This window comes from Pristis pectinata, chromosome 25 (genome assembly GCF_009764475.1).
Source record: "Pristis pectinata isolate sPriPec2 chromosome 25, sPriPec2.1.pri, whole genome shotgun sequence".
In the NCBI taxonomy this organism is placed as follows: domain Eukaryota; kingdom Metazoa; phylum Chordata; class Chondrichthyes; order Rhinopristiformes; family Pristidae; genus Pristis; species Pristis pectinata.
The window spans coordinates 5,518,890-5,538,271 of record NC_067429.1 but is presented as its reverse complement, the minus strand read 5'-3'; the positions used below and the strand labels follow the sequence as shown (position 1 = coordinate 5,538,271).

Here is a 19,382-nt window from a genome sequence, read left to right as displayed (position 1 = left end):
TGGAACAAACCTACCATTTTGGGAATCAACCTGGTGCCCCTTCATTGCACTGCCTCTTAAATATCTCTTTCCTTCTGTGTATGTACACACAATTTAGATGTGGTCTCACCAGGGCTCTGTATAACTGGAGTGGAAAAGGCTGAAGGGGACCAAGAGGTGTCCAAATGCAAAGAAAAGGCAGATAGATAGTAGTCTTTTCCCCATAGCAGAGGTGCCTGTAACCAGAGGATAGTCTTACGGTAAGGAGTAATAAGTTTAGAGGGGATAGAAAGGTGGTTTTTTTCACCTTCTGCCTGAGAGGGGGTAGACACAGGGACTCTTAGAACATTTAAGAAATTTCTAGATGAGCACTTGAATTGCCAAGGCAGGAAAAGCTACAGACCAAGTGCCAGTGAATGGGATTAGTATAGACAGGTACCTGACAGTCAGTGTGGACAGGATGGGCCAAAGGGCCTGTTTCAGTGCTGTGTGACGCTACAACAAACCAGGGAGTTCACCGATAGAAGCAGGAGTAGACTACTTAGCTATTCATGCCTGCTCCGCCATTCATTCAGATCATGGCTGATCTTTTACCTGAGCCCCACTTTCTTGCACTAATCCCATACCTCCCGATTCCCTTCATATCTAAAATTCTACTGACCTCTGCCTTGAACACACTCAGTGACTGAGCCTCGACACTCTTGTGCAGAGAATTCCATAGACTCATTAATTTCTGGGTGTAGAAATTTCTTCTCTGTCCTGAATGGCCAATCTCAGGTTCTCTGGTCCTAGACATCTACTCTGTCAAGCCCTTTCAGAATTTATCAAATTTCAATGAGATCACCTCTCATTCTTCGAAACTCAAGATAACACAGGCCCGGTCTTTTTAACCATTCCTTATGGGACAAACCCATAAAGCCTGATTGCAGGGTGGGTGAGAACACTGCTGAAGAAACCCAGGCACGCTGCTGTATTCTGCTTAGTAGGTACATCAGGAATGTAATAGAATACTCCCTGCTTGGCTGGATGAGCGCAGCACCAACAACTCCCAACACCATCCAAGAAGCTCACCATAATAGGGGCGCCCAAAACTGGAGGGCACAGTATTAAGGTGAGAGGGAGGAGGTTTAAAGGAGTAAATTTTTCACACATAAGAGTAGCTGGTATCTGGAATGGCAGAAAAGATGGTGGAGGCAGGAACAGTAACAACATTTGAAAGACATCTGGACAGGTACTTGCATGAGCAGGGCATGGATATGGAATTAATGCAGGTGTGGGATTAGTATAGATAGGTATAATGGTCAGGATAGCCGTGGTGGGCTGAAGGGCCTGTTTCCATACTATATTTTTCTATGAGCATCCAAGACAAAGCAGTCCAATTGAGCAGCACCTCATCCAAACCCTATATATTCATTCCCTCCACCACCGACGCAGACTGGCTGCAGCGTGTACCGTCTACAAAATCCACTGCGTCCACTCACCTAGACTACTCCCACAGCACCTCCCAAACCTGTGGCCTCAACCACTAAGGACAAGGGCAGCAGACACATGGAACCACCACCATCTGCAGGTTCTCCTACAAGTCGCACACCATCCTTACTCCGTTCCTTCACCGCCGTTGGGTGTATATTCTGGAACTCTCTTGCCAACAGCACTGTGGGAGCACCTTCACCAGAAGGACTGCAGCGGTTCAAGGAGGCGCCTCATCAGCACCTTCTCCAGGGCAATTAAAAATGGGCAATAGATGCTCGGATTGCCAATAACATTCAGGTCCCAAAACTGAATAAGTAAAAGAAGATGTTATTTTGTCACCACTTATTTTACAAGGAGAGTTTTGGCAGCAGACATTGAGCATAGAGGGATGACATTCTGACTTGGCTTTGCTTTGGGAAGTAGGGTTTGCCAGGGAAGCTGTCAGGGCTCTTGCTACTGGTTGCTATCCAGGGACTCCCTCCCTGGAAAGTGTGTGCATGCTTAAGAGCATCCAGTATTCCTGCCATACCTTCTGGAGTGAAATAGCCTGCTGGCACTCAAAAGGGGCGCACACTTGACAAGTCAGCTCTTGGCAGAGCTAGTGCTGGTAGAATTACAGGGTCAGGAGAATGGAAAAACAGGCATTAATGGCAACTCAGGCAAAACATTTCTCAGCTCATTTCCGTCTATAAATTATTGATTCACTCCAGTTAATACGAATGCTCACTGAACTTTTAAACACTAAAATGAATGGAATTGCTTTATGAAAACAGTCCACCTTGTACCATCCCAACAAAAGGACTGATTAATCACAGTAATCCGTCTCTAATGATAGACTGGGAGCCAGACAGGGGCAAGGGGAATGCCGAGCAGCAGTTTCAGAGACTTTGGCCAGACAGGTGACGGAATGTAAAGGGCCCTTTGTCTTCCTTTATCTCCTGTTTACATAGAACAGAGAGACCCAGGGGTACAAGTACATAGTTCTCTGAAGGTGGCAACACAAGTAGACAGGGTGGTGGAGAAGGTGTGTGGCACGCTTGTCTTCATCGCTCACGGCATTCAGTACAAGAGTTTTGACGTCATGTTACAGATGTACAAGCCTTGGTTAGACCACACTTGGAGTACTGCGTGCAGTTCTGGATGTCATTAAGCTGGAAAGAGTGCAGTACAGATTCACAAGGATTTACCGGGCTTGAGTTATAAGGAGAGGCTAGATAGGCTGGGACTTTTATCCCTGGAGTGTATGAGGCTGTGGGATGTCCTTCTTGAGGTTTATAAAAACATGAGGGGCATAGACAAGGTAAATGGTCACAGTCTCTTCCCCAGGGTAGAGGAATATAAAACTGGAGGGCATAGATTTAAGTTGAGAGGAGAAAGATTTAAAGGGGACCTGAGGGGCAAGTTTTTCACACAGAGGGTGGTGGGGATGTGGAACGAGCTGCTGGAGGAAGTGATAGAGATGGGTACAGATACATGGATAGGAAATATTTGGACAGATACATGGATAGGAAAGGTCCAGAGGGATATGGGCCAAATGCAGGCAAACGGGACTAGTACAGGAGGGAAACTTGGCTGGCATTGACAAGTTGGGCTGAAGGGTCTGTTTCCATGCTGCACTCTTCCAGACAGATCATCTGCAATCAGTGCGCCTCCCTCGGCCAACACCATTTGTACCATTTGCTGCAGTTCTGATGAGAGTCTTTGACCTGAAACATTAGCCCTGATCCTCGCTCCACACACGCTGACTGGCCCTGACTATTTGCAGCACTTTCTGTTTCATTATACTGCAGGAAGGGGCCCAGGTAGGTTTGGCAGGGAACAAATTACCTCCTTGGGCGTGGCTCTGGTCAGGTCATATTTTAATTTTATTCCTGGGTTAGACCTCTATCCACCCATTTACACAAACATCCAGCTGTGGACCCCAAGAGCAGGAAAGGACTAGGTCTTGCTTTTCACCCCCACCAGAAAACATTGCTCCCCCTCACCCATCCTCTCCTCACTTCTGCTATCAGACAAAATTCCCACCCCTGCTCCACCAACAGACATGTCAGAGACTCCCCACCATCAGGCAAAAACTGTCCCTCCCACATAAACAGACAAGATCCTACTCTCTCCGCTGTTGTCTGGTCCTCCATGCCTCTGTACTGGGCAGGCACCAAAGCCCTCCCACCAGGCCAACAACAACCTTGCTTCATACTTCTCCCCAACTTCACTCCCCAAGGCAAAAGCAACACTGGCACCCATATTTAGAGGCTGAATCAAGACAATGAGAGAAAGTCTTGTGTTCATGCAATGTTTTTATGGCAAAGAATTCTTAAGGGTTGTAAAGTAGGAAATGCAGCTGCTAATATCTAAATCCCCATACCCTGTGTGGCAGACAGTGAGGTAATTCTGGAAGGATTGTGCATAAGACGCACCATGCAGGTCTTCAAGTTACAAGGGTAGACTGTGCAGCATATGGAACTCAGATACTGCTTCTGAAGATTTAAAACATTGAATGCAATGTTACAGCATGAAGGAAGAGGTTGGCCTCTTTTTTAAACACACTGATGGAGCAGTGGCTGTTGAGTGTGACTTGGCAAGTTCATTGTATGGCAGTGCACTTAACTAAGTCCAAACAAAGTCCCAATCAACATGATTCCTTGCACTTACTGGGAATCAGTTGTGTGCAGAACTGTTACCCTCACAAGAAGGCTAAAATGCACCCAAGAGGAGCTAAAACTAACAGCCCATGAAAGGTTGCAAATGGTTTCCAGGAGAGGAGTATGTAGACAGGAGGCTGTAACTAAACCCCACAAAACAGCCAAAAGAGGCCCAAAAGAGGCTGAAACCGACTCCTACAACAAGGCTGTGACTTAATTCCAGGAACTGCAACTGAACAAGAGGCCACGGCTATTCCATTAAGAGCCACAAGGTAGTGTAAAGTGGCACCAAAAGGTTAGAGTTGATCCCCAACCTGCCCCCATAAGACTGCGACAAACAAAATGCTGGAGGAACTCAGTGGGTCAGGCAGCATCTGTGGAGTGAAATGGACAGTCGATGTTTTAGGTCGAGACTCTTGAAATATTGACTGTCCAATTCCCTCCACAGATGCTGCCTGACCCGCTGAGTTCCTCCCGCATTTTGTTTGTTGCTCTAGATTCCAGCATCTGCAGCCTCTTGTGTCTCCATCATAGGCAGCCTCTTCACACCCCCATTGGGGGGAAGAATGAACTCACGAGATTACAAATGAGACAATGAAGAGCAGTCAAGTAACGGCAGTGGATCTCCCAGGCGAGTGGCTGGCAACCCCCTCTCCCCCCCCCCCTTCAATCATTATACTGGCTCTCTGATCTACACAACCTGACCCAGCTTTGCTTCCAGTGGCTGGGACCCAGAACTCTGGTATTCCGAATAAAGGTCAGTCAGCTTCTGAAACTGTTCTGGCCAGCACTAGGCAACTGAAACGGAATGTGGGGAAGGGTTTCGTGACTGCAAATGTCAACAATGCACTTAGGAATACCAAGAAGTGGCAGGGTGCTGAGTTATTGAGAAGCTTTAGAGAAGTGGTAATGGTGATGCTGGTAATTAAACACTAACACTAAGGTGGCATAGAGCATTGTTGTCAGACAACAATCTATGAGGCATGAAACGCAGACCTGACCCAACAGGCAAGCAGCAGGCGAATCAAGGTAATATATGGCAAAGAATGTTCCACACAGGAAGAGGACATTCTGTCCAACCGGTAATCCTCCAGAGTCTCCTTCAATCAGCCTAGGCCCCGGTTTGGATTGTGGCCGGTGACTTTTATGTCCTTTCACATCTGGATGCAGGTTCAGTGTGAGGTCAGTGACAGCTGGCAACCTATCTCCTGGGATCAACACATCTTCAGCGGGAGGGGAGGGGAGGAAACCAGGGTGGGGACAAAGGTTTCAGATCCCCCTCTCCAATTCATGAGACAAATGCCTTGAAGAACTGGCACAACATGGCAATGTCAGAATCAGAATCAGGTTTATTATCACTGACGTATGTTGTGAAGGTTGTTGTTTTGCAGCAGCAGTAAAGTGCAAAGACATAAAATTACTCTAAATTTACAAAATAAATATAGTGCAAAAAATAAGGAATAACGAAATAGTGTTCCTGGGTTCATGGACTGTTTAGAAATCTGATGACGGAGGGGAAGAAGCTACTCCTGAATCATTGAGTGTGGGTCTTCAGGCTCCTGTACCTCCTCCCCGATGGTAATAACGAGAAGAGGGCATGTCCCAGGTGATGAGTGTCCTTAGTATTGGTATTGGTATTGGTTTATTATTGTCACTTGTACCGAGGTACAGTGAAAAGCTTGTCTTACAAACCGATCGTACAGGTCAATTCATTACACAGTGCAGTTACATTGAGTTAGTACAGAGTGCATTGAGGTAGTACAGGTAAAAACAATAACAGTACAGAGTAAAGTGTCACAGCTACAGAGAAAGTGCAGTGCAATAAGGTGCAAGGTCACAACAAGGTAGATCGTGAGGTCAGAGTCCATCTCATCGTATAAGGGAACCGTTCAATAGTCTTATCACAGTGGGATAGAAGCTGTCCTTAAGTCTGGTGGTACGTGCCCTCAGGCTCCTGTATCTTCTACCCAATGGAAGAGGAGAGAAGAGAGAATGTCCCGGGTGGGTGGGGTCTTTGATTATGCTGGCTGCTTCACCAAGATAATGAGAGGTAAAGACAGAGTCCAAGGACGGGAGGCTGGTGTCCGTGATGCGCTGGGCTGTGTCCACAACTCTCTGCAGTTTCTTGCGGTCCTGGGCAGAGCAGTTGCTGTACCAAGCCATGATACATCCAGATAGGATGCTTTCTATGGTGCATCGGTAAAAGTTGGTGAGAGTCAAAGGGGACAAACCAAATTTCTTTAGCCTCCTGAGGAAGCAGAGGCGCTGGTGAGCTTTCTTGGCCGTGGCATCCACGTGATTTGACCAGGACAGGCTGTTGGTGATGTTCACTCCCAGGAACTTGAAGCTCTCAACCCTCTCAACCCTTAGTGATTCAAAACTTAGTGATGGATGCTGCCTTATTAAGGCACCAAGATGTCCTCGATGGTGGGGAGAGTTGTGCCCATGATGGAGCTGGCTGAGTCTACAACCCTCTGCAGCCTCTTGTGATCCTGTGCATTGGAGGCTCCATACCAGGCGGTGAAGCAATCAGTAGGAATGCTCTCCACAGCACATCTATAGAAATTTGCAAGGGTCTTTGGTGACGTACCAAATCTCCTCAGACTCTGAATGAAGTAGCACCACTGGTGTGCCTTCTTAGTGATTGCATCAATGTGTTGGGCCCAGGATAGATCCTCTGAGATATTGACGCCCAGGAACTTGAAGCTGTTCACCATTTCCACCACTGACCCCTCAATGCAGACTGGTGTGTGTTCTCCTGACTTCCCCTTCCTGAAGTCCACAATCAATTCCTTGGTCTTGCTGACGTTGAGTGTGAGGTTGTTGTTACGACACCACTCAACCAGCCAAATCTAACTCACTCCTGTACGCCTCCTCATCACCATCAGGCCACTGAACCTTTGCCAGCTCCCCAAAAGAGAAATTCAGTTGGAACCCCCTCCCACAACCCTGCTCTTCTTGCTGGACCTGCTGAAGGTTTCCCCTGATTCAACAGTTACTAATGAATCTTTGAATCTTTTTCCTTCATCTTTACAAGATATGCAATCCAGATCGATGCCTAAAAAATAAATACCTAAACCCCAACTTTACTGGCATCTTGTCCTCTTTTTACCAACCTTCCTGCCTGTGGAATCAATTTATCCATATCGAAACTCCTTGTCACTTTTAACACCCGACATCTTAACTGAGTAAGTTGAGTTCTGGTCTTCCACGTAGTCCTTAGAACATAGGAGACTGAGGGGTGATCTTAAAGCTGTCAGAGGAAGTGGTCGAGGCAGGTACCATAACAACTTCTAAAAGACAGTTGGACAGGTACATGGATTAGAAAGATTTAGAAGGTTATGGGCCAAACACTGGCAAATGGGACTAGCTTGGGTCGGGCATCTTGGTTAGCATGGACCATTTGGACTGAAGGGCCTGTTTCCATGCTGTATGACTCTATGATTCTATGTCCGTCATTTTAATTGTTCCATCAGTGGTGGCTGTGACTTCAGCTGCCATCACGTAAGACTAATTAGAAGTATGGGGGATGAGGGTATTACCTGAAAGGGGAGTGGAGAGAGAACCCCTCCCTTATTTAGAGGGTATCTGCAGGAGGACTTGATGTGCTGTAAACCGTAAGCCCACTCGCCAAGAGTTGGGAAGCTGGGTTAACCTAAATATTGCCTTGGGAATGGGCAGGCAAAAGGACCTCACTATGTGCTATACCTTTTTATGATTCCATTCAGTCACTGTTGGCAGAGTCTGCAGCAAAATGGTGCACGGAGGAAGATCCTTCTAAATCAGGGAAGATAAATAATATTGCTTAGATATCTTATTCACCTGATTCGAGACCTGAACTCCTTGCTCTTCCTCATGTACATACAACTCGACAGGCAGAGATATTTAACTTAAATCTCAAAGAGGTGATACACACAGACTCTGGTTCCACTGTGGATATTTCAGCATAAGATGACACTCCGGTGCCAGATCCAGGAGAGATTAAACAGTCAGCTCCAGGCCCACTATCCCGCTCTTATTTGTTTAAGCAAATTTTCCAACAACCTTCCCAGTTCTGCTTCAACATCTTGATGCCTGCTCTCATTCCCCGACTGTGAAGCATTTGAATCTACGTACAAACACAAGTTGGAGTTGTTCTATAGAGAATTAACTGAAAAGAACCTCAGGCCCTTCCTGCTGTACACAGAAAGAATATTGTCTGAAAATCTATCAGCCTAAACTCTTGGCTCTACCATAATTTATGATTTAACATTCATGTTTTTCTGCCTAAAGCCCTAATTCTCTCTGAGATTTCATTCTCAACTTACTCGGACTTAAATCTGCATGCTAACGTATCCATACTCACAAAAATCCATTAACCCTGCACTCACTTGTGCACACTGGCTCATTTCAATTTCATAATTCTCATCTTCATTTCGAAATCACTCCAATGTCTTGTCCCTTCCTCTCTCAATAACCTCCTCAAGTCTGAGCTTCTCTAAACCTAACCTCCAGCTCAGTGGCACAGCTGGTAGAGCCGCAGCCTCACAGTACTAGAGACCTTGGGCGCTTTCTGCGTGGAGTTTGCACGTTCTCCCTGTGACCACGTGGGTTTCCCTGGGTGCTCTGGTTTCCCTCCCACATCCCAAAGTTGTGCGGGTTGGCAGGTTAATTGGTCATTGCAAAACGTCCCAGTGTGTAGATGAGTGGTAGAATCTGGGAGGAGTTGATGAGAAGGTGAGGAGAATAAGAATTGGGATTGATGGAGGATTAGTGTAGATGAGTGGGTGATTGTTCTGTGCTGTATCTCTCTATGACCCTGATTTTGTCTGCTCCATCACTGGCAAGGGGGAGAAATTCCTTCCCTAAATCTCTCTCACTCTCTCTCCCCTTTAAGATCCTTGAAACCTACATTTCTACATGTGTACTCTAGAGCAAGTAGTGACATTTACTCTCGACTTACTTTAATAAAATCCCTTGTAATTCTTAACACCTAACACCTTGACACGAAAAGCTAGGAAAAAGTTGTGATGCTACTTTCAGCAAGGCAAGTCATGGCCAGATCTGCCACATTCCAGACTTTGATCACTCCACCATGCTCTAAGCTCTCAAATTCTCTCCTTCTACATCTTGTCTCTTCACCTCTCTCTCCTCCTTTAAGGTTTTACTTAAAACCTACCTGTTTTGACTCAACTTTTGATCATATATTCTGATAGCTTATGTGGCAATTCACATTACATAAATCTCCGAAAGTGAGAGCATGTTGAGAGAGCAGTTGGCAAAGTGTACAGGATCCCAAAGGCCATTATATAGAGGCAGAGATTTAAACTCAGGGAGTTTATGTGGAACCTTTGTTGTGTATTGTGTCCAATTCTGGTCACCTTATTTGAGGAAGTATGTGAAGGTTCTTAATAAAGTAGTTAAGAAATTCGCCAAGAATGAGGGGCTTCAGCTCCAAGGTTACTCCGCAGAAGATGGGGATGTTCTCCTTGGAACAGAGACAACTCTTGACAGAGGTGGACAAGAACATGAGTGGTTTGTGAAACTGAAAGAAGCTGTTCCCATTAGCCAACTGTACAAGGGCTAAGGGATACAGATTTAAAGTTAAAATGGGGTTGTGAGTAAAACTTTGTTTTATGTCCAATAATGATCGGGAACTCACTGTTTGATGAAGACAAAGTCAGTCAGGACTTTCAAAAAGGAATTGGATATGCATTGGACAGAGAAAATTTGTAAGACAAGGGAAAAGAGGAGGGAAAATGGACTGAACAGATGAGCTACAAAGACGAGCATGAACTCCAGGGGCTGAATGGCCTTCCTTTGTGTAAGATAAGATATCTTTACTAGTCACATATACATCGAGACACACAGTGAAATGCATCTTTTGCGTCGAGTGTTCTGGGGGCAGCCCGCAAGTGTCGCCACGCTTCCGGCGCCAACATAGCACGCCCACAACTTCCTAACCCATATGTCTTTGGAACGTGGGAGGAAACCGGAGCACCCGGAGGAAACCCACGCAGACAAGGGGAGAACGTACAAACTCCTTACAGACAGTGGCTGGAACTGAACCCAGGTCGCTGGCACTGTAAAGCATTACACACACTGTTACATGTCCCAGGACTCTGCCTGGTTAAGTTCATTCAGAGCTCAGCTTGAGATGAAGCATGGCTTCTTCTGAAGAATCTGCAACAACTTTCATTTATGCAGTGCAGGGATTCTAATCCCACAGCTCCAGAGGAGGGAAAGCAGGAGCAACAAACAATCTGCTGGAGGAACTCAGTGGCTCGAGCAGCATCTGTGGGAGGAAAGGAATTGTCGACGTTTCGGGTTGAAACCTGCATCAGGAGGATTCTGTCGACTGCTTGACCCACTGGGTTCTTTCAGCAGACTGTTCGTTGCCACAGGGTCCAGCATCTGCAGTCTCTTGTGTCTCGAGAGAAAGCAGGAGACTAATATAGTGCCTTTTGGTGGGAGTTAAAGAGACCCCACAGAAATATTAAATATAAACATTAAATATCAAATACAGAGTGTTGCGGGGGGGAGGGGTTTGAAGATTTTGGATTTTGTTTCAGGCTTTTAAGGGGTAAGTGGTTTGAAATAGTTGAGGATTTGGCAGACTGGATGTAAGAGGGATGCAAAGGAGGAAACATACAGGACGGGACATGAGGTGGGAGCAGGCTTGTGGGGTTCAACAGGGTGCAAGGACATAATCAAGCACTTCAGTTTTACAAATGATGTTTTAAGAGCGTGCCAACCACTGCAGCTCATCACCAATGTTACAGGGAGGGGTGTGGGGATCAGAAGGGATAGTAACAGGCTGGAATTCCCTCCCTAACCCTCTCTATCCTCCTTTGAGATCTTAAGATGCTCTCACATTCCTAACTAACCTTTTCATCACCTGCCTCAATATTTCTTGATCTGTCTGAGTGTCAAATTTTTGCTGAAAATACAGCAGAGAAATACCTGGGGATGTTTTTATTAGGTTAGCAGAGCTCTGTCAATGCAAGTTGTTGTTTAAGAGGATTTAAAAGGTAGACTAATCGCCAGAAAGCTGTCAAACTGGTTTACATCATAATGAAGTTAAATCTGCAGTAGCCCTTTCACAGAATGATTCAGGCAGCTGTTCTTCATTACAGAGTCCAACAAATTCTATTAACCCTCTGAGACCACAATCTGCCAATATCGGCAACACCGGGCCATAGACTCTCCTGAGGTTTTCCGGGAGAATTCCAGGGATCCTGGGTTAGGCCACGGGCTTTGGGCAGTGCAGTTGTTGAGATAGGCAGATGGCAGAGGTCAGGGGGTGCCTTCACCCTGGGAGAGCATGAGGAGCTGGAGAGTGGAGGGAGGTCAAGAGGAGGGGGAGTGGGGAGGTGGAGGAAGAAGAGGCTAGGAGGGAAGGGAGTGAGTGAAGGGGAGGGAGCTAAGAGGATGGGGGACCATGGAGGGGTTGACTGAAGGAGACAATAAGTGGTGGAGATGCAGAGATCGGGAGAACGGGGGGGGGGGGGGGGCCATCAGGTAGGGTGTGGAGGAAAAGGGTACAGGCAAGATTGTATGTCTGAGAGTGCGCCTCCCTGTGTGTGTGTGTGTGTGTGTGTGTGTGTGTGTGTCTGTGTGTGTGAGCCTGTGTATATGTATGTATGTGTGTCTGTCTGTGTGTGTGCCTGTGTGTGTGTGTGTGTGTGTGTATATGCGTGTGTCTGTGCAAGTGTGCGTGTGTGTGCCTGCATGTATGTGTCTGTGTATGTGTGTCTGTCTGTGGGTGTGCCTCTGTGTGTGTGTGTGTGTGTGTGTGTGTGTGTGTATGTACACCTGCGTGTGTGTCTGTGTGTGTGCCTCTGTGTGTGTATGTGTGTGTCTGTGAGAGTGTGCATGTGTGTGTGTACACCTGCGTTTGTGCCTCTGTGTGTGTCTGTGAGAGTGTGCCTGTGTGTGTGTGTTTGTGTGTGCACCTGCATGTGTGTCTGTGTCTGTCTACATGTGTGCCTTTACATGCTAGGTCTGTGAATCAGTGTCCAGTCCTCACTTACCTTGGCTCTCCCTGCCATTAGACCAAGCCCTCACTCAGTCCATACTGACTGGCAGCTGATGTGCACCAACCACCCCACATTAAAAGAAATCATGGGCAGGCACCTCAGCTCTACAGTGGAAGCAAGCCATCCTTGATCCTGAGGAAATGCCTAAGAAGGGAATATGATTAACCTCCGAGCCTGGGTCGACTTTGCACTTTTTGTTGCCTACTGTGGATCCCTCTGAAGCAGAGAGAGAAGAATATTGAAGCAGAGCCTGGTGATCCAGGACAAGGCCAGCCCAATGGGACCAGGCCATGTGTAGGGTTCAGGCCAGATTGGCTGCAGCCCACTTATACCCCCAGCAGATCCCCCTTAATGGAATAGGAGAAACATGAAACAAACATATTGCATCTGTCTGGCAGTGGGAAGGCACTAAAACCATTCCAAAAATAGTATGTCATCAAATAGGGAAAGAGGGTGAGAAACTTAAAAGATTTAATATCATTGAAGGTAAAGCAACTAAGAGTGGATATTGAAAAGACGCTTGGACGGGTACATGGATAGGAAGGGTTTAGAGGGATATGGGCCTAACATGAGCAAATGGGACTAACTTAGATCAACATCTTGGTGGCACGGACAAGTTGGGCCGAAGGTCCTGTTTCCGTGCTGTATTACTCTGTGACTCTATGCTGTCTGTGTGGAGTTGGCACGTTCTTCCAGTGAGCACATGGGTTTCCCCCGGGTGCTCCAGTTTCCTCCCACATCCCAAAGGCGTGCAAGTTGGTAGGTTAATTGGCCACTGTAAATTGCCCCTGGTGCATAGGTGAGCAGTAGAATCTGGGATTGAAGGGATTATGGGGATGATAAAATGGGATTAATGTAGGATTAGTGTAACTGGGTGGTTGATGGTTGGCACAGACTTGGTGGGTGAAAAGTGTGTGTTTCTCTGTGGGTTCCCTGACTCTGGGCTGGAGGAGTGAACTCAGAGCTCAGGACAGCAGCCAACTTCAAATTACAATGGACACCGTAATCTAAAACAGCACAAATGAAAGAGGCTGGTCAATTAAACCAGCAGGGCTCCTGAACTCACATAGAAGGTCAGATGCCAAAGACCCTTCAGTTCAGACCTTTGCAGTAAACCAACACCACTGTTCCTCCATCACCCCATCCAGAGCTTCTTAACTCTCCCCGGGTTCTCAAGCTCCCTAACAGAAGGAGGGCTTTCAGCCCCTTAAGATGATTCCACAATTCAATTAGATTATGGCTGATCTGTATTTTGACTCCATAAACCTTCAAACCCCTGCCTGACCAAAAGAAGTTTATCAGCCTGAAATTTCCTATTGATCCCTTAGCTTTTTGGGGGATAGAGTTCCAGACTTCCACTGCTTTTATGTGAACAAATGTTTCCCTATACAATCCGGCTCTGCTTTCAAGTTTAGCGACCCCATCCGTCCCACCCCATCTCCCATCCTTGTTTCTGCCTGAAGAAACTGACCTTGGCATTTCTCCAAAACTTGTCCTCAGTTATGGCTCAGTTGACGCCAATTCAGCTTCTGCCCGAAGGTTCTGCATTGAAATCTGTGTCCATGCTGAGCCCCAGTGCTGAACGAGTGCGGAACTCTCAGAGCCCTGCAGGAGATCCCAAGGCAACATCTCACAGAAGAAGAGGGACTTATTCCTCCTATCCCGGCCAATACTCATTTCTTGACCAAGTTCACTAAAACAAAATATGTTCATTGTCACAACTGCTTCTGGGAGCTTGCTGTGCACAAACCTGCCCTGCATTACAGCTGTCACTACTTCAAAAAGTCTTTCATTGGCTGTAAGCTCTTTGGGATGTTCTGAAAGGTGCTATATAAATGGAAGTCTCTCCTATACTCTGACTACCCATCAGTGTCCTAGCAAATTCTTAAGTTTGTGTTCCAATTAAGTCTTTCTAGTTCAGCAAGCTGTATCCCACACACAGCCCCTCTGGGATCACACCACCAGGGTCAAGAACAGCTACGTCCCTTCAACCATTCGGTTCTTGAACTAACTTGCACAACCCTAATCACCACCTTGGTATAGCAACACTATGACCACTTTGCACTACAATGGACTTTGTTCTTTTCTGTTCTAATTGTGTTTTTATCATGTAAAAATTGGTAACAATTTATGTTTAATTTATGTTTTTCTTGAGAATGTTGTGCCTCCAATGCTATGTGCCTGTGATGCTGCTGCAAGTATGTTTATCACTACCTGTGCACACATGTACTTGTGCAGATGACTTTGACTTTGATCTCAAGAGGTCTTGCCTTTCCATGTGGCACTGGATTGAGGGGTGAGGGAGATTACTTTTGGTTATGCGCAGTGAAAAACAGCCTCACTTTTCTGCCTCTGGCGCTCTCGGCACTCCCTGAAACCGCAGTGACTGTTACTGTACACTACCAAGTCCTGTGAGAGGTTAACTAAGCGCAACAGTCCACAAAGCATACTCACATGCAGCTGAAAGCTCGAGGTGTTGACAAGCTATTGGATCACGACAATCACAGATGCAGTACAGGACTTGTCTTAGCTCCTCCCTCACTGCACAGGTGTTGGGATGTGTTTATCCCTTACGTGGCAATAAGACCGTAGCCAGTGTCAACGAAACAACGCTGACGCTTCACAAATCTGATCCCAGTGAGTGTGAGCAGTGAAAGACAACAGGATTACTTTTGCACTGGTGGGGGTTAGGGGGCTCGAGGGAAAGGTGGGGCAGGGAAACATTTCAGGAATGAACTCTCTCCTGATTAATGTTTTTGGGAACAAGCTCAAAGCCAACTTATTTCACAAGGTGAAGTTACTCAGGCATACCTTATTATCTGCATTTGGGGCTATTACAGTAAACAGCAATAAAGTTAGCGCAGCATACTGCAACCTGCATTTATATAGCACCTGTACTGCAGTTAAATGAATCAAACAACTTCACTGTAAATGAATATCAAACAAAATCTGACGCTGAGGTACACAAGGCAATATTAAAGCAAAGGTTTTCATCACACAGGAAGAAGCATCTTAAAAGGTTTCGATGGGGATGGAGAGACAGGTGAAACCAGAGTTGGCAGGGATGAGAGGGGGGCAGGGAATGAGGGGGGGGGCAGGGATGAGAGGGGGGGCAGGGATGAGAGGGGGCAGGGATGAGAGAAGTGCAGAGATTTCGGAAGGTCATTGGATCAGAGGACAGTGCAGTGAAAGGATTGTTAAATGGCCACAGTTAAATCCTAATGAGCTTTGCCACTGTTTACACCAGGTTTGCAGGTTCAGATTAGTTTCTCATTCAGCACAGAGCAACAGATAGTGAAGAAGGGTTTCGGGAACACAGGCCGGAGCTGTGAGATTGCAAGCACTGCTTCAATGTCTGTCTCCATCCTTTCAGCTTGCACCAACTACACAAGGCACAGAGTGAACTGCAGTGGAGCCATCACAGAGCCAGCCTGATATACCTTTGAGATCATTTATCCCCTCCACCACCAGAGCACAGTGGCTGCTGTGAGTACCACTTACAAAATGCACCTCCCACACTTGAGCTCCCGATCACCAAGGAAACACCACCACCTGCATGTTCCCCTTCAGGTCCCAAGCCAAACTGACTTGGAAATATATCACCGTTCCTTTATCAGTGCTAGGTCTAAATCCTGGAAATTCCCTCACAATAGCACTGGGGGCACCTCCACCAGAAATAATGAAGCGGTTCAAGAATGCAGCACACCACCACCTTCTGAAGGGCAATTACTGATGGGCAATAAAAGCTGGCCCACGTTCCCACCTCTCCAAAAAAATAGAAAAATCAGGAGGGCCAAACTGCATAATCAAAGCACAGGCTTAAATCCATATCACCATTTAGATTCATTTGAAGAAATCACCCTGTATCCTTGCAGAATGATCATACACAACTCCATCCAAGAGCTTCCTGAGAACCCCACTTCCCTCCCCAGCTCCTCTTCCTGACAACCCCTCCAGACCTGTTGATTGCTGTGCAAAGAAACGTTTTCTGGCACCTGTACTGAACTTGCTCTAGAAATCCTAATGGCCCTTTGCTCTGGTCTCTGAAATTGTTCCAAGCTATCATTCTTTATCCAAGATCATTTCAAAAGGAAGCTTCTGAAAAGCCTCAATGTCCGGTGTCAGTCCTCACCGATCATTGCAAACATTTTTAATCAATTCAATGATCAATAATGAACTTTCAAAATCAAATTAAACATTCACATATTATCAATGATAGAGATCTGGATGCCAATGGTCCTCATACCAGTCACCCAGTGATCTCCCTCTCAAAGGGTTACATTCTTTGCACATTCTGATGACGTGCCCCTGGTTTGTCACACTAAAGAACTTCAGGACACTGAAGAAACTCTTCAACGGCAAGAAACAATCTGCTGGAGGAACACAGTGGGTCGAGCAGCATCTGTGGGGGGATGGAATTATTGACGTTTTGGGTCAAAACCCAGCATTGGGACTGAGTAGAGAAGGAAGACAGCCAGCATAGAGGAGAGGGGGAGTGGTGAGATGGGGGCCAGTAGGTAATTGGTGGACTGAGGAGGGGTGAAGGATGATGAGCAGATGGAGACAGGTGAGGGTGGAGTTGGGAGATAGAGACGGGGAGGTGATAGGTAGAATCAGACAAAAAAAAGGCAGATGGATCCAGGCGGGGGGAGGGAAGGGTAAAGGTGGAGACAGCTGCTGGAGGGTGATAAGTGGGAACATAAAGGCTACTGGCGCTGGAAACCCTTCAGTTTCTCTGGAGACTTATTTCAGGGAATGGAGCCTTTCATCTGGTTGTTTTGCCCTTCCTGCTGAGCAACCTGAAAGTCATGAAGAAGTCGTGCCCAGTCCTGCAGCTGCTCACCCTCCCAAGATCTGGCACCAAGATGCCTCAGCCTTCCCCTTAACTGCACCCTGACTTACTGACATTGTACCCAGCAAGAGCTCAGGTCCAGACACGTGTAACCTCGCACAGAATCTGGCAGGTAGTCCCCGAACAGCAGAATCAACAGACGGAAAGGATACAACACACGGAAAACTGGAGGAACTCAGCAGGTCAGGCAGCATCTGTGAACAGTCGACGTTTCTGGTTGAGGCCCTTCACCTGGACTTCCAGCGTTTTGTGTGTTGCTCTAGATTCCAGCATCTGCAGTTTCTTGTGTCTACACAGAAAGGTTGAACAGCCTGGGGCACTTTCCCATTGAGAAAGGAGGGCTGAGCAATGATTTAATAGAAGTCTTTAAACTTATGAAAGGATTTGACAGAATAGTTGGAGAATGTCCTCATTTATGGGCAAGTGCATAACTGGAGGACATCAATGTAGGATAGTCACCACCAGGTAATTCTTTACCCCAAGAGCAGTGAGAATGTGGAACTTGCTTCCATAGGCCTTGCTTGAGATAAATATTATCGATGCATACAATGGGAGATTGGACAAGCATATGTGGGTGAAAGGTACAGAGGGTCACACTGATAAGAGTTAAATGAGGAAAGATGAGATTTCCTATGCTGATGTAATTCATCAAATTCATTGCTTGCTGCATAGTAAAGATATACAAACATATCTCTGATTTTAAAAAAATTCTTAACATCTAATTCTTAGATCATGGAGAAACTCTATCTGGAAATTAACTTCCTGCGATAATCATCTTGCATTCCAACTATATGTTGGAATTGCATAGAATTCTACTGAAATTGGAATTGGATACTGGCAGGTACCCCCGAGGGAAAAAGAGACAACACACTGACACACTGCTTCACTTGCTGGGGCTAATCCAACAGAAGAGGACTCTCGCTGAATCTGGCTCAGGAGCCACTGCACGATCATGTTAAATACCTCTCTCTCCAAGAAGCCATGCCAACCACCTCTGGAGCATTGAAACCAACACTGCTCAAGTGGTTCCCTGTGTCAGCCCACAGCGAACCTCCTGAGGGAAACATCCTCCTTAAGGGACAAACACTGGCTAAAACACAGTGAAGCATGTCCATTGGCAAAGGACCTCAATCCCTCCAGACATCCATCTGAAACCCCCCAGCTCCCACTGGAACAGTTCCTGAAAGCCCCGGCTCTCGGTGGCATACCTTTAGTCCAACCACAAACTACACCAACTATAACCTGATAACTCGGTCAGGTGATGAAGCCCTAGATTCTACTTCCCAAGGAAAACCTGAACAACAGTGCTGCAACTAGAAGAGTTGCTACCTCTCGGTTTCAACAACCCGGGTTCAATCAATCCTGACCTTCGCTGCTGTCTGCATAGAGTTTGCACATTCTCCTAGTTGCCCTGTGGGTTTCCCCTGGGTGCTCCAGTTTCTTCCCACATCCCGAAGATGTGCAGGTTGGTAGGTTAACTGGCTACTATAAGTTGTCCCTGGTGCGTAGGTGAGGGCTAGAATCTGGAACAGTTGGGAGGAGTGTGGTGAGAATAAAACGGGATTAGCGTAGGGTTAGAGTAAATGGGCACGATGGTTGGTGCAGACTCAGTGGGAAAAAGGGCCTGTTTCTGCGCTGTGCGTCTCTCTATAACTCTCAGCTACCTGAGCAGTGGCCACCTGCTCCATGACCAGACCATGCAGGACAGCCCCAACTGTGACCGTGGCCACCCAAACCAAACACCATCTACGAACTGAACCTCCTGTCCTGAGAGATCCCCTTGTGGTGGCATCACAGCTCCCACTGCCTCGGCCAAAGCCATTGGATTGCTAACCTCAGCAGTGAACTGTCACTGTTTCCCTGCCACAACATAGCACAAGTAGCAAGGTTTGGTCCCACTCCATCATTAGGCTCTGGGTATCATCCTTTCTCCCAAGGGCTAGAGAACTGGACCTTAATGGACTCAGCCCAATACATTATGGGCACATCCCTCCCCACCATCGGTAATTTCTATGCTGCCTCCAGAAGGCAACATCTATCATCAAAGATCCCCACCATCCAGGCCGTGCCATCTTCTCACAGTTCCCATCAGGCAGGAGGTACAGAAGCCTGAAGTCCCACACCACCAGTTTCAAGAACAGCTACTTCTCTTCAACCATTCGTTTCCTGAACCAACCAGCACAACCCTAATCGCTACAGTTTAACAACACTATGACCACTGTGATCACTTTGCATGAAAATGGAATTTTTTTTGTTCTAATTGTGTTCTTTCCTGTAAAAGTTGCGCATAATTTATATTTCTCTTGTGAATGCTGCTTATCTGATGCTATATACCTGTGATGCAGCTGCAAGTAAGTTTGTGACGGATAAAGATTCGCCAGGTTAAAAACTTCCCTGCCCTTCCTCAAAATGCTGGCA

General features: G+C 46.6%; 1 protein-coding gene across 5 annotated transcripts in view; it reads right to left on the bottom strand.

Moving 5' to 3' along the window:
* Positions 1-19,382, bottom strand: part of LOC127582866 (protein AF-10-like) — a 194,933-nt gene that overhangs the window by 94,172 nt on the left and 81,379 nt on the right. The window lies entirely within an intron of this gene.